Source organism: Lytechinus variegatus, chromosome 1, assembly GCF_018143015.1.
Source record: "Lytechinus variegatus isolate NC3 chromosome 1, Lvar_3.0, whole genome shotgun sequence".
NCBI lineage: Eukaryota > Metazoa > Echinodermata > Echinoidea > Temnopleuroida > Toxopneustidae > Lytechinus > Lytechinus variegatus.
In genome coordinates this window covers 39100582-39116771 of record NC_054740.1, presented here as the reverse complement: position 1 = coordinate 39116771, position 16190 = coordinate 39100582, and the positions used below count along the sequence as shown (strand labels likewise).

At 35.5% G+C, this 16190-nt stretch overlaps 2 non-coding genes across 2 annotated transcripts; one reads left to right on the top strand and one right to left on the bottom strand.

Moving 5' to 3' along the window:
- The first annotated feature begins 7830 nt into the window (after nt 1–7830).
- On the top strand, nt 7831–7912 carry TRNAS-UGA. The gene has a single exon. It is a non-coding gene; the product is annotated as a tRNA-Ser (tRNA).
- An 816-nt stretch (nt 7913–8728) lies between these two features.
- On the bottom strand, nt 8729–8810 carry TRNAS-AGA. The gene has a single exon. It is a non-coding gene; the product is annotated as a tRNA-Ser (tRNA).
- Nucleotides 8811–16190: the final 7380 nt, after the last annotated feature.

Sequence of the window (16190 nt, the reverse complement as noted above, 5' to 3'; positions counted from 1 at the left end):
AAAAAGTAGAAAAACACACAACTTACCAGGCTGGCTAGCCTCTCTGGTCACATCTGATTGGGATATGGGTGGAGCAGATTGAGCAGATGGAGCTCGGGGGCATGTTAGTCTAGCTGCAGTGGAAAAAAATAAAATATTTTACATATTGCAACATGAATAAAAAAGTTCTATTCATTATTTAGGTAAATAACATTATTTTCAAAAATTCATTGAATATGAACTTAAAAGCAGATGAATAATGATAAACTGAAGTATTTAAACCAAAAAGCATATAAACTGAAATATCAAAGCAAATTGCAAAAAAGAAAACACAGATAAACTGAAAGTGAAGAAAACATATGCATTACAAATTAATGAGACAATAAATTAAAAAGTCAAATAAAACTTGTGCTTCTTTTAATATGAATGCACTTTTATAGAATCTGACATAGTTCTGTCTACAGAACTAAACAAAAAATGAAATATGGAAAGGTTGCAACTAGGAACACTATAGGATCGCCTAAAAAGCCCCCCCCCCCCAGAAAAGAGACAGCTTTCCATCATTGAACAACCATTTCTAGTTCAGCTCAGAGTCCTATTAAAGAGAAGTTGACTTTCTAGGCAACACCAAATAAAAAGTAGAAAAACACACAACTTACCAGGCTGGCTAGCCTCTCTGGTCACATCTGATTGGGATATGGGTGGAGCAGATTGAGCAGATGGAGCTCGGGGGCATGTTAGTCTAGCTGCAGTGGAAAAAAATAAAATATTTTACATATTGCAACATGAATAGAAAAGTTCTCTTTATTTATTTAGGTTAATGATCATTTTTTTAAAAATTCATTGAATCATATGAGCTTAAAAGCAGATGAATAATGATAAACTGAAGTATTTAAACCAAAAAGCATATAAACTGAAATATCAAAGCAAATTGCAAAAAAGAAAACACAGATAAACTGAAAGTGAAGAAAACATATGCATTACAAATTAATGAGACAATAAATTAAAAGGTCAAATAAAACTTGTGCTTCTTTTAATATGAATGCACTTTTATAGAATCTGACATAGTTCTGTCTACAGAACTAAACAAAAAATGAAATATGGAAAGGTTGCAACTAGGAACACTATAGGATCGCCTAAAAAGCCCCCCCCCCCCCCCCAGAAAAGAGACAGCTTTCCATCATTGAACAACCATTTCTAGTTCAGCTCAGAGTCCTATTAAAGAGAAGTTGACTTTCTAGGCAACACCAAATAAAAAGTAGAAAAACACACAACTTACCAGGCTGGCTAGCCTCTCTGGTCACATCTGATTGGGATATGGGTGGAGCAGATTGAGCAGATGGAGCTCGGGGGCATGTTAGTCTAGCTGCAGTGGAAAAAAATAAAATATTTTACATATTGCAACATGAATAGAAAAGTTCTCTTTATTTATTTAGGTTAATGATCATTTTTTTAAAAATTCATTGAATCATATGAGCTTAAAAGCAGATGAATAATGATAAACTGAAGTATTTAAACCAAAAAGCATATAAACTGAAATATCAAAGCAAATTGCAAAAAAGAAAACACAGATAAACTGAAAGTGAAGAAAACATATGCATTACAAATTAATAAGACAATTAATTAAAAGGTCAAATAAAACTTGTGCTTCTTTTAATATGCATGCAGGTTTATAGAATCTGACATAGTTCTCTCTACAGAACTAAAATAAAAACAAATGAAAATATGAAAAGGTTGCAACTGGGATCAATATAGCATCACCTAAAAGCCCCCCCCCAAAAAAAAAAAAAAATCAGCTTTCCATTCCCTATTAAAGCGAGGTTGACAGTCAAGGCCACACCAAATAAAAAGTAGACAAAACACACAACTTACCAGGCTGCCTGGCCTCTCTGGTCGCATCTGGTTTGGGTATAGGTGTAGGTGGAGCCGACTGAGCAGATGGAGCTCGGGCGCGTGGCAATTTAGCTGCAGAGGAAAAGCATTTTTTAAATTAAATATTGATACCTCAATATGAATGAGATAATCTAAGTTATTTTCAATGTTTTAATGAATAGAAATATAGAGAAAGCAATATTCAGTTACTCAACACTTCTAAGTGCATTGCACAAATGCATGATTTAATTTAAAACTACCATGTAGTACAATGCAAATTCTTTATCTGAACAAAATTCATCAATGTATATATTTTTTTAAAGCAATTGATTTCATGCTATCTATGGCTGTAATAATAGTGTCACAGATAATTAATTCTTATCTGTTATCAACATGCTATTTTTTTTTTTTTTGGGGGGGGGGAGGTTACATAATATTCTTTTTTCTTAAAATATCATTCCTAGTGGAGCAAAAAGGTGTCAAGATACTCACTAGTTTGGTGAAAAACTTCAACATGCTCTGCTATCCCAACTTCACCCCTGCAGGTCCTCTGGCACTGATCACATGTTATCATTGCATGGTACATTGATAAATGCTCTGTAAATTCAGAAACAAGTATCTTTTGGCCACACACCCCACATGGGATTGTTGGATCTTGTGGTGATGAGGATGCTGCCGATGATGCTGCCGACGATGCTGCCGACGATGCTGCCGACGATGCTGCCGATGATGTTGCCGATGATGCTGCCGACGATGCTGCCGACGATGCTGCCGACGATGCTGCCGACGATGCTGCCGACGATGCTGCCGATGATGTTGCCGATGATACTGCTGAAGATGCTACAGTACTTTTCTTTGGTGGCTGTAATAAATGTATCAAATAGTTGCAGTGGATTATTGCTTAGAGCAAATCTAGCAATCTGCACGAACTCCTATTGGTATTTTGTACTACGTCAATACAATCATGGATTATGAAATGAGGACTTCGAGAAACCTAGTGCTTTGTGAACGGAAAATGAATAAATCGATATCTAAACTACATCTAAAAATACAAAAATGGATTTTAAACATCCTCTCCTAAGGTTATTGGGAATTATTTTAAAGAGATATTTTCAAACTGAAATATATGGTATTTGTGGAAATGATGTGGAAGAAAATGAACAATATTCACATTTTGCCAGTAAGCAAAATTACTACTGTATTTTTTGTCCAATTCTACTAACGTAACAAATCATTTTAACAATCAACCTTGCAACAACAAAAATGGCAAACCTAATTAAATGCACATTTAAACATGATGATGAAAGCCACTGATTATATTCCCTGTCATATCCTCTAGACCAAAAGTTAATTAAAGCAGTGGTGTTATCACTAAGTAAAGTAGTAAACAATTATCTCTCTGGTCACTAATCCTTATACCAGAACTGATAGTGTTGCTTGTGTAAACAACATCTCTATCATGTAATTTACAAATTAGTTGGCATTATAAAATAATAAGACTCATTTTCCTCTGGTATATTTTTTTTCTCAGTGTTAAAACTTCGAAATTTGTCTACAGTTGAAATGTGATCCATTTCTGACAAATTTACAGGACAAGTCCACCCCAAAAAAAAATGAATAAAAAGAGATAAGTCCAAAAAGCATAGTGCTGAAAATTTCATCAAAATCGGATGTAAAATGATAAAGTTATGACATTTTGAACTTTTGCTTAATTTCACTAAACAATACTATGTTTATTCTGACCAAATATTTCTTTTGTATTTTATTATATGAAATATTATAATTTTCTCCTTATTGAGAAGTGAAACAACAATTAATTCCTCTCCAAACATATAGACAAAGCGTTGTTTAATATGGATCAGTAAAGTTCTTCCATATTATCAATTCTATAAAAACTTGAAATATTGTATTTCAAACAATAAAAAACAAAAGAAATAGTGAGTGAGGGACATCAGCCGTCTCAGGTGCATGTCACTGAGTTGTGCATATATCACTGTTTCATCAAAAAAAGCAAGTTTTGATTTTGATAAAAATTTTCAACATTTTTCTAGTTTGATTTTTATCTATTTATTCAAAACAACTTACTGTTGGGCTGGACTTGTCCCCTTAGGGCACATTAAAAGTACTTTTCAATTTTCAATGAAAAATTATGAAATGCTTTAAATTCATCCGCTAGCTGGTTCAAGATCATGGTCAATAAACTAGCACCAAGCTAGGGCACCAGAGATAAGTGAAAGAGTAAATCATGTCATCATACTTTCATCAACTTTTTTCTTCTTTTTATAACTGAAAGATGATTTTGTGATATGAATGGCAAATGATAATCATGGTAGCCTTTTAGCAGAAAATATAAAAAAATTGTTTTTTTTCCATCTTTAATTCAGTAAAGCTACATTATGTTTACATTTTCTCACTTTGGAAGGGGGTTAACAAGATCAACAATGTGGGATTGTCCAATGAAATGGTGCTGAATTGACAGCACAATTTCCAAGCAGTAAGGCACCAGAAACAATTGAAAAGATTTAGTGTGACATTTTCAAAATGAAGGTGGACATATTCACTGTATTGTTTTTTTCTGTTCCTAGATGAAGTAAAATCTAATTTCTTAATTATACTTTGGTATGTTATCCACTTGTCTTATAGATTACAGTCAGGAAAGAATAAAGGATTTATATTTTTATTTTCTACTTAGATGAAATTCGGGTGTCAAGTTGTCATATATACCACACAGAATTCCATGAGATGTAGTAAATAAATGAATAATAGGCAAAATTACCTCATGATAGCCACACTTGCAGGAAAGGGCAACTCCAAAGAGGCCAGTTGACTGCTTTTTGTGGAGGGGGCACGCATCAATCTTGCCCCTTACTTCCTTCCACTTTTTTCCTCCTGGGGTTTGTCCCACACCAAACCGGTGTTGACCTCTAGCATATAGTTGCATGAGGTGATTCCAATACGAATCTGGTTTTCCCTTTTTGGTCATTATCACTGCATGAAATAAAAAAAAGCAATAATGTTCTCAAATCTATAGATTATACAGTCATGATGTAGACAAATTCAGCAATACTTAGACCCTACAGTAAAGTAAATAATGGGGAAATGAAAAGCAAACACAAAAAATATAAGAAACAATACAATAAATGTTGTTTCTTAGACACACAGTAAATGTAACTTGACCTTGGCTTCATCTTAAAAAAAATAGCAAATTTTATGTGTTTATGATTCAATACAGGAATTTTTATAGGAAAAAAACACATTTGGCCTATGATTGAATAAACAATTACGTTACACAAGGCGAGCAACAAATAGCCAAGATCCACACACGGTAAGTTTATAGGAGGGAATGGTCAGTAGATCTACTATCTAGATCTAGGTCCTAACATTAGACCTATCTTTCATTCAGTAAATGTCTATCAAGTACCAAACTTCTACATCTAGAAAAAGGTCTCTAGACTAGAGGTGCCAGGTAAAAATGGCAGAGATAAAAATGGCACAAGTAAAAATGGCAGGGATAAAATTGGCAGAGGTAAAAATGAATAAATTTCATATGAATTAAGTATTAATAATTATCTAGTCAAAGTTTCTTAACTCAGTGTAGAACCTTGGTGAACCTAATGTAGCTCTCAGATGGAATAAAAATAACCAAAGTCAATCAACAAATAAATAATTTTGGTGAGTTTTGAAAATATATGAACAAATTAGCATATTTAAAGGTCAAGTCCACCGCAGAAAAATGTTGATTTGAATCAATAGAGAAAAATCAGACAAGTACAATGCTGAAAATTCCATCAAAATCGGATGTACTGTAAAATAAGAAAGTTATGACATTTCAAAGTTTCGCTTATTTTTAACAAAATAGTTATATGAACGAGCCAGTTACATCCAATTGAGAGAATCGATGATGTCACTCACTCACTATTTCTTTTGTTTTTTATTGTTTGAATTATACAATATTTCAATTTTTACGAATATGACGATTAGGACCTCCATGCCTGAAGCACAAAATGTTAAAATAATGGAATTCCACGTGTTCATGCAGGAATGAAACTTCATTTCCCATGACAATGACGAGAAAATATACATATTTCATAAAATGAAATACAAAAGAAATAGTGAGTGATGTCATTAGTTCCCTCATTTGCATACCGACCGAGATGTGCATATAAACTGTTTTGAGACTCCAAGTTAACGTTACAAGATCGAATATCTTCGGAATAGGCCTACGTTTTCATGGTTTTCAAATGTCTAATAACTCTAAACGATTCAACAGAAGTACATATGATCGAGGTAAATCTATATCGTAGCACCAGAAAATGGGCCAAAAATTAATAAATTTTTCAAGTATTGATTTCACTATAGGCCCAAGTTTGAACGTGATGGACACATTGTCTATAGCTGACAGTGTGCACCATGTGCCACTCTTGCACTCACCATCACCAGAAACCAGTTGAGGACTTTGACACAATGACAGTCAGCGAAAGTATCGAAACAATTTTAGCCCTCAGTTTGATTTCAACGTTTAAATTAAGTTAAATTGTAAGTTTTCTTTAAAAAGTCACAGGTTTATCTTGTAAAACGCTTACATAACAATTATAAAAACTTTTTTAATTACACTTACATTTTAAGAAACTTCCAGCAAATCTTTGAACTTTTGATACGGTCGAGCTGACTCGAACAACAACACTTCCCTCCGATCAATAGCGTGCAGCATGTTTACAATTATATAATACAGCGGGCTGTAGATTTTGCGCACGGCCCTCTTGCGCATGCGCAGTTCCGAGTTGATGTGTTACGAAAGTGTTAGGAAAGTGGTCGGAAAGCTTTAGGAAAGTGATAGGAGAGCGTTAGGAAAGTGTTAGGAAAGTCGGAAACTGTTAGGATTTTCCGAGCAGTCCAACGACCTCAGTATGGGGCCATCGCAACCTACTTAATGCTGTCCATGACAAATTGGAACTAAAATTTAAAAGAAACTAGATAACCACTCGGCCATATCAACTCTTTTTCCTCTTTTGTATTAGTTATATCGTATTTTGTGGGTTATCCAAGTGTGAACAAGAACGATTTCACTTAATCAACAGATCTTATGTAACTTTGAACGCATCATGGGCAGGCCAAGAATTTGGTATAATTGATTCGAAGTTAACTTTTAGTAAGCAGAAAACTTGAGATAGCCGAGTGGTATAAGGGCGTTTGACTAGAAATCAAATGTGATCTACCCGCGGACGTTCGAATCCTACCCACAACAAGAAAAAAAACTTGTCTTGTAATGGTCATCTCTTATTTTCTGGGAAATCCAAGTGAACAAAAGATCGATTTGTTACTTTTAATTTTACAATTTCTTCAGGCCAGTGTATTTTTCACTTTTATCAATGCCAAAAAAAAATTTTATTGATTTTTTATTGAAAATTTTGTAAAATAATTTGTTGATATGTTCCGTAGTCCTCCAGCAAAATGTCGGTTTGCAAAGAATAAAAAATTAAAAAATTCTGAATATGTTAGTAAGCAGGGCCAACAGCACAGAAACGTTGTTAGCCTAACAGGGCGCTTAACAGTAAGCCCAGTTACGTCTCTCGGATTGTGAAATGAAGACATTTATTTCAATGTTTAGTAATGAATTGTGATGACATTGGGCATCGTTGCCACCTTACCGGTTGCAATAGTGCCAGTTGTAACAGGACGTGGGTTCCGTATCATAAAGACTTGTTATGATAACAAATTCCCGATTTCTATAACAAGTTTACTCTTAACCAATCAAATCGAAGGATTTCCGTAGCTTTAAACTGTTATCGCAAATTTGTTATAATAACAAGTTTGTGGCTTCAAAAGTTTTAAGAAACAGGCCCAGTTAGCGCGTTGTTAGCTTTCACAACGTTTCTGAGTACTGGTCTATTGGATTTGAAGAGGTAAGATCTCTGGTTGGTTGAATGAGTCCGAATAGATTTACTGTACTTTTACTTTATATAGTACAATCAGTAAGAGGTTGCGATGGCCGAGTGGTTAAGGCGTTTGACTTGAAATCAAATGGGATCTTCCCGCGTAGGTGCGAATCCTACTCGCAACGAACATACTTCCTGTGGTTTGGTTTTCTCCTTTTTTCCAAAACGAGATGAGTGTGATCTTGACTTTCATCCCTATACAATATATTTCTAGAAAATTTGTGCTAAAAATACTTATCTTGAGTTTACGGACAAATAATGCTCTCATCAAATTTATCAAGTTACATTACCTTGTTGAATGTCTTGCAATCTTAACACATTTCATAAAAATAATCTTTAAAATATTGAATTGAGGATCATCATTTTGACGGAGTTGTTACTCTGTTCCTGCTCAATTAAATCTTCTGTGGTCATGATGACTAATTACCGCGTTTACGATTTTGAAAACATCACGTGACATCAGGTTCGAATCCTACAAGGGAATATCCCATTTGATTTCTAGTCAATTGCCTTAACAACTCGGCCATCGCAACTTCATATATCTGGTCTGATTATGAAAAGTTAACTTCGAATCAATTCTACCAAGTTCTTGGCCTGTCCATGATGCATTGAAAGTTCTATAAGATCTAGTGATTTTGTCACGTGATCTTTGCAAATCAAAAGCACGGTTATTCGCCGTCATGACCACAGGATATTTAAATTTAGCAGTGACCTGTGTCACAATCATGATGCTCAATTCAAATATTCGTCAATATTCAAAGGATCATGTTCATGAAATATGTTTTAAGATTGAAAGTTACTTAACAAGGCAGTGTGCCTTAAAAATTTTCATTGTATTTCTTTGTAAAGTCAGATATTTTGTTTATGATGTGAAAGTCAAGATAGTGACACTCGTTTCGTATTGAAAAAAAGAGAGAACAAAACCCACAGAAAGTATATTCCGTTGCGAGTAGGATTCGGACCTACGCGGGAAGATCCCATTTGATTTCTAGTCAAACGCCTTAACCACTCGACCATCGCAACCTACTTAATGCTGTCTATAACGAATTGGAAGTAAAATTTAAAAGAAACTAGATAACCACTCGGCCATGTCAAATCTTTTTCCTCTTTTGCATTAGTTATATCGTATTTTGTGGGTTATTCAAGTGTGAACAAGATCGATTTGACTTAATCAACTGATCTTACATAACTTTGAATGCATCATGGACAGGCCAAGAACTTGGTAGAATTTATTCGAAGTTAATTTTAAATAATCTGACCAGAAATATCAAGTTGCAATGGCCGAATGGTTAAGGCGTTTGACTTGAAATGAAATGGGATCTCGCGTAGGTTCGAACCCTATGCTCGCTACAAAAGATTTCTTCTCTGTTTTTTAGATAACATTTTTAGATAATCGCATTTTGTAGGTCTATGGTTTTGCTTATAAATCAATTGTTCACTGGGGAAAAAGCTGACCGTTTTATTTTTCAGTCACAATCGTCATGACATGCCGCAATCTATGGACGGATTGTGGTTGATCTTATATCAGTCTGTGGTCGAAGTTCTTGGTCTCCAGACGTAGCTTTATAGGAGGAGCAAGTCACGGACACCCTCCCCTCCACACACACACTCACACCATTTTCTACGCCATTGCATGTTGAATAGATTCTACAGTCAATAATAAGTTTCAAGATTATTTCATTGTTTTCAAATCCAACAATAAAGTATTACGATCAAATAAAACTAACGAATTTTACAAATTATAAAAACAAATGTTACATTGATGAATTAAAATTTCTAACAATAAACAGATCGAGTTACATATTAAACAAAACGAAGAAAATTGAAAATCAATAATAAGTGATTCCATCCATTTATTAGTAAACGCTTTTCTGTGTGAGTAGGTGCGCGGGAGGATGTGTGCATGTGAGGGTGTGTTTGTGTGTATACCCTTCATTATTTTGATATCATGTGAAAATTCCTTTTGCATTGTGATTGAAGATAATTTAGCATTTTAGGCAATAAATACTATACATTGATTAAGCAGATATTTAATTTATTTTATCTTTATTCTGAACTTTGAAAAGTAAATTCTTAAAATGTAAAAAAAATGAGATTGGTTAAAGTAGCAAATCTGCTGATGAATATGACACGGATAAAAGAGGTCCTTTGAGCCAAAATTCCGTTTGATTTTTAAAAATTGTACAAATTGACTAAGGAATAATGATTGAATTCGATCAAATTTTTCTGTTGGGCACATGTTCATTAACGCATTGATTTCATTACCAGTGATGTTTTAAGAGTATAAATTTATTTTTACAAAGGTGAGCCGACGTTGTAGTTTGCTTTCAATTATTATTATCCCCCTGTATCATCCTAATCGAATATGAATTCCACCCCTTGGATATTCTACATAATTTATATCATGCAGGGGCGGATCCAGGGCATTCCAAAAGGGGGCATTTTTGCAGGTCCCTGGGAACGTTATTTTAACTGGGGGTGCTGATGTAAATTTGAAAAGCAAAAATAATTAGAATAAACCTTCACTGAAAATGAAGATCAGTTTGGTCTATAGAAATATGACAAGCAAAAAGGGGGCATTTTTGTATTATATTCATCGATTTTCTCACAGATAATAGAATTCCAGGTTGATTCCAATGGAGAATAGTATACGCACCAGACCCCCCCCCCCTCCAGGAAAATCCTGGGGGTGCTTCAGCATCGTCGCTTCCCAGGGCCTGCATTCTTGTACAGGAAAAGTGAAGAAAGAAAAAAGATTTACTTTACAAAATTGAAGTTCTTTTGTTCCAGGAAAATTTGTCAAGCAAAAAAACAAAAAAAATGTTTTTGATAATAAATCGATTAATTTTGTTTCAGGAAACATGATTTCCCTATTATGCTAAATATGTGTGTGCCTCTCAAAGTGGGAGAACAAGGGCCGGGTGTGCCTCCACCCCCCCCCCCCCCCCCCTCCCCTCCTCCTGGATTCGTCACTGCATCATACAGCATTGATTTCTTCACGATGTGGACGTCTTGTCGTGCTAAGTTTTGATTTCTGTCTGGCACAACGCAAACAGTAAATCATAACATACTCGTTATTCCCGTCATGTTTAAGCTATAAATACACACCACTTCAAGTGAAAATGGCGCCTGTGCAAATAACTGGCGGGAAAGAGAGATTTAATGTATAGTTTTTAAACATCAAATGCCTCAGGTGCACCGGCGAAACTGATGCAAGTCTATTACGTTATTTCCTATATGACGTACCATCGATCGGTTTGAAGCACGTTGTGTTGGTGTGACTGAACGTTAATGAATGAAATCTTGTGACGTCAGCCGAGGCTTGAAAATCTCGTTGATTCATCGACTATCTTAATCGTATCGCATGAAATTCCAAGGGGAATTACAAAATAATTATAGAGCTAGCGCAGATGAATTGACAGTCTGCGGCACATTTATCAGCAAGTGCTTCTCCCCGTCTTTTCCATGGCTATACGCAGCGAAAGGGGCGGGGAATTTGAAACAACCCCCCCCCCCCCCAGTGAATATCCTTGATTTTGACAAATTTTACAAAATGATTTTTACAGTATATAAATTGTGCAAAAAAATTCCTTCCAACCTTAGAATAACAAGGTTAACAAAAAACAATATTTTTTAAGCGTTTTACGTACTCTATAGCCCAATCCCCATCCCAGATCATTTCGGCATAGATAGGCCTTAGTAGTTTATCATGAACATGGTGAAGGCAGAAGTGTCATTCCTGGGATAAACAGGAGGGAGCAATTTCGGACAAAATCATCATTTCATTCCCTTCCCCCCATCCGAAACATCGATCAACATCGACCCTGAAGCAGCAATCCGTTAAAACGCATAAATGGCCAGGCTCTCATGTCTAAACTCTTGGTTTTTTTTGTTGTTGTTCCATTAGAGGTCAGATGTAATTCATACAGGGGCGGATCCAGCTTTCGCCAATAGGGGGCCCGAAAAATATTTTCATCAACATTTTTCTCGATTGGCCGCTATAATCTGATTTTTTTTTTGTTAGTTTTACAAAGACTGGAGCTTTAAGTTTATGTTATTTTATTGTTATAAACAAGATAAGGTATCTCATGTGGTCTTTATATATAATGCGAGCACGAAGCGCGACTCAAATTCTTTGTGTAGACTTGAAGATTCTGAGGAGATTCTATAATCATGAAAACAAATAAGTAATCCAACTAAACGATGCGAGCGCCAAGCGCGAGCCGAATTTTTTTTATTTCGTTACGTGAAAAGGGACTCAATTAGGACTGTTTTTTAGTGATTAATGAAGAGGATACAAGTATCACCAATTAAAAAAGGAGAGTGCGAAGTGCCAGCTCAAAATGTTTGATATTTCGACCTGAAAACTGGACAGTCTAAACTCGTTTTTATTTAATAAGGAATAAGCTGTGTGTCTCAAACAATTAAATACGAGCGTGAAGCACGAGCTTAATTTTTTGATAGACTGACAAAATAAGGGAGCATTTTGACAAATTTTGGTAAGAATTTCCAGAGGATAGGTAACTCACAAATCAAACAATGCGAGTGCGCAGCGCGAGCTGAAAATTTTGATGTAAACAATTTGTGTAAATCAAACAAAATAATGAAAGCTTAATGTGCGAGCTAAAATATTGTGTGCAAATTGATTTCAGAACTGGATATATAAGTGCCATTTAATCCTCTTGAATGGGATTTATTACACAGCCAATGCGAAGCGCGAGCGAAAATGTTTATATAATTTTTTTTTTCCAATTCTTCCCCTCACCTTTTTCTTGTTTTCTTTCGGGGTCGGGTCGGCCGTTAGGCTTTAAATTACACATCATGGGTATGATACATGTATTGTACATGTATGTGAATGGTTTAAAGCTAACAAATTATCTTTAAATATCAAGAAATGTAACTACATGGTTTTTCATAATAGAAAGAATGTTGATTTGAATGATGCATGTGTTATACTCGACAATGTAATATTACCACGGGTAGACAAATCCAAGTTCCTTGGAATTTATTTAGATAGTTTTATGACATGGAAAGATCATATACATGAGGTCGAAAGTAAAGTATCCAAAAACATTGGTATTATATCTAGAATTAGAAATCTCTTGCCAAGTCACATTCTACGTATGTTATATTGTGCTCTGATACTTCCATATTTCTCGTATTGTAATATTATTTGGGCCAACTCCTGTAAGTCTAGCATCCTAAAGCTTATAATACTGCAAAAGAGGATTGTTCGTATTATATCTGGATTACATTTTCAATCTCACACAAATCCTGTATTCAAAGAGTTAAAATTATTGAAATTTAGCGATATTAATTTGCATCAGCAAAGTATTTTTATGTACAAAAGCACAAACAACATTTTCCCCTTGCAATTTAGTAATCTCTGTCATTTTAACTTCAATTCGGATATTCATAAGTATAGTACGAGAAACGCTACCCAAATTCATTTACCGAAACATAGAACCCGAAGATACCAGTACGATATTCGTTACTCTGGGCCAAAACTTTGGAACAGTTTACCAGCCCACCTACAAAACTCTCGTTCTTTGCAATCTTTTTCTTATAAAATGAAACTTTATTTAAATGCAGATCATTGACATGTTGACATGCTTTAAGTTCAAGCATGTCAACATGTCAATGATATGTATGTGGAGCTTGACTGACATTTGTCTAGCGTAGCGGCAGGTGAGGCATGTGCATTGGTTGGCAGTGGAAATGGAAGGTGGTTCAAGCCTTGAACTACCTTCCATTTCTATTGTTAATTGATGCACGTGCCTTGCCTGTTGCTGTGCTGGACAGATGTCGGTCAAGCTCTACATACATGTACCAATGTCACGTCATTGCGACCAGTTTACTCTTTTGTTCAAATGAACTTCTAATGCCTACATTTCTTCTCCCTCTTCTCCATCTGCTGTATGTTTCTTTTATACTCTTAACTTTCTTTTTTATATGCAATTACATATGATGTCATTACGTAACTTGTTATTTACTTGTATCTGGCGACCCCAACTCAAGCTCTGCTTTTCGGGTTTTCGCCTCCTTCAAATTTGTATCGAAATATATACTGTATTCGTTACTATGTCAAATATTATTTTGTATCTGTTTGAAGGAAATAAATGTGATTTTCATGATACCTCTTTCTTACTTTTCTTTCTGTTTTTCATAATTTCTATCAAGTTAAAGAGTACACTTTTTCAGCAGGTTGTAAAAAAATAGGGGGACCGGGGCCGGCTCGGCCCCCTCCTGGATCCGCGCCTGTCATAGTACATTTTAAAATATGATACCGCCCCTCACAATACACCGTCAAACGCCTCCTCTATCCCCCCCCCCCCCTCCTCTCTCCCCCTCACCCCTCCCCCCCCCCCTCTCTGAACTTACCTCATTCTCTTTTACCCTCTCATTAAAAAAATTGTACATACTTATGCTCAAATCAGAATCTGCATAATTATGTGTGTGTATTTGAAGAATGTGATGACACATGGATGAGTGAGTGTGTTCATATCTCACAAAGATCCAGGTTATGGTACATTGTATCAAACTGTGATGATTTTTTACCGAGGACCTTTTTCTTATCAAGACTAATAACTATTGTGAATTTGCCACTATTATAGCTTCCATGGTAACCTTGATTGTGATTGGTTGTTCAACACTGTTACCATGGTAATTACCATAACAGCATAATCGCAGAGTTACAAATATAGTTATAAAACTCTTTATGAAACAGACTCCAGAATCTTTGTCAGGAATGTTAGGATGAAAGTTTGATTTACTGAGTTTCTTGGATATTTTTCAGAAAAATGAAGCCATAAAACAACATGGGGTTTTATGGCTAAGCCATAAAATATGTGGGGTGATCTGCGCAACCCCACACCATTTATTTTTTTTCTTCTTGTTCATGTTCTTGTTGTTGTTCTTCTTTTTCATAATTCTTTTTCTTCTTTTTCTTCTCCTTCTTCCTCCTCCTCTTCTTTGTCTTTATCTTCTTCTTATTATTTTTCTTCACCGATGTGCTTGTTGGAAAGAAAACTTATACGCAAAATTGCTTCACATGAGAGGTAGTTATTATTTAGTATTATTAAATCATTTTTTGCCTGTTTGTGTTATTTGTCATTTAGATGTTGACGTTAACTGCTGGCCGTCCATAGTTGTGATTGATCGGATCAATCGCAACTCTTTGTAAAACGGGGCCCTGGTCTGCACCTTTAAAGGTGCAAAGTTGAACCTATTCCTTTTAGTGTGTATTATCCCCTTCTCAAGGAGAGTATATTGATACCTACTTCACCCTTTCGAACGCAGTACCTCATAATCAATGAATGGCTGATATAAATCAACGATTGCGTCGGATAGAAACTGAATATAATCATCGGCTTTGATTTGTGCTCTACTTTTATGCTTAAGTCACATCGGCGGAGCCGACTCAAGACCGATCAAAGCTATTGCGTGATCGCCAATGAGATACAATCGGTCGCTTTGGAGTCGGTTTCTTCATGAGACTGTAGAATAGATCTTCTGAAAGCGTATAAAGGATGGATTTTCTATGGCGTCACGTGTTACAGATGTATAATCCTGTCTCGGTCACGCAGACAGTTTAGGGGTTAGGGGAATAGGATGAATAGTTCATGCAGCTATGATTTTCTACGGAGATTGAAAAAAAAAATCCACACTTACTGGGAAAATCTATACGGTAGTTTATTTTCGTAATCTATTGTGTTGAAAGATATTCGTACTTGTCCTGGAATTCTAGATTATGTAAATTTAGAAGAAGAGAATTCTATACTTGGTGGTAATTTGCGTCATATAGTATATTAGAAGTTATTCGAACTCGACCTGGAATTTGAGATTATCATTGAGATTGACTGTGCCGAACGAAGGTTAAGAATATGCCTTCCTCTTTGAACCCTCGTATAGCATGTCATATATGATGCGTCGAGTTGGAAAATGTAAGTCAGTGGAATGACAGTACATGTATGATGTATATGGCGGCGATTTCGTTTTGTCAGTGGTTGCGCATGAAACACATGAGGGCGCATTATCAGCGACTGGTAGTCTGAGAGTAATCTTAAACTTCAATGACACCAGAGATAACGTTTTCGTTGACGGCATAAACACCAATGCATCCAACTCTCAACAAATAAATGGTAGAAAATGTTAACTTTAACCTCTCTTGCATTGCTTCTCTCAGTATATACCAGCTGAAGCCTTCTTGCAAGACTAGTGCGGGCTTTTTTTATATTATATCGTTCCAAGACTTGATCTACGGAAGGGGAGGCGGTACTATAGCATGATACCTACAGTATGTGCCGCACCGCTTTCTGAATTGGTGATGCTCTGGAACGGAAATAACTAGGGAATATTGGATGGCCTTGAGTGGGATGCGTGGAAATATTGTTCTTTATCTAT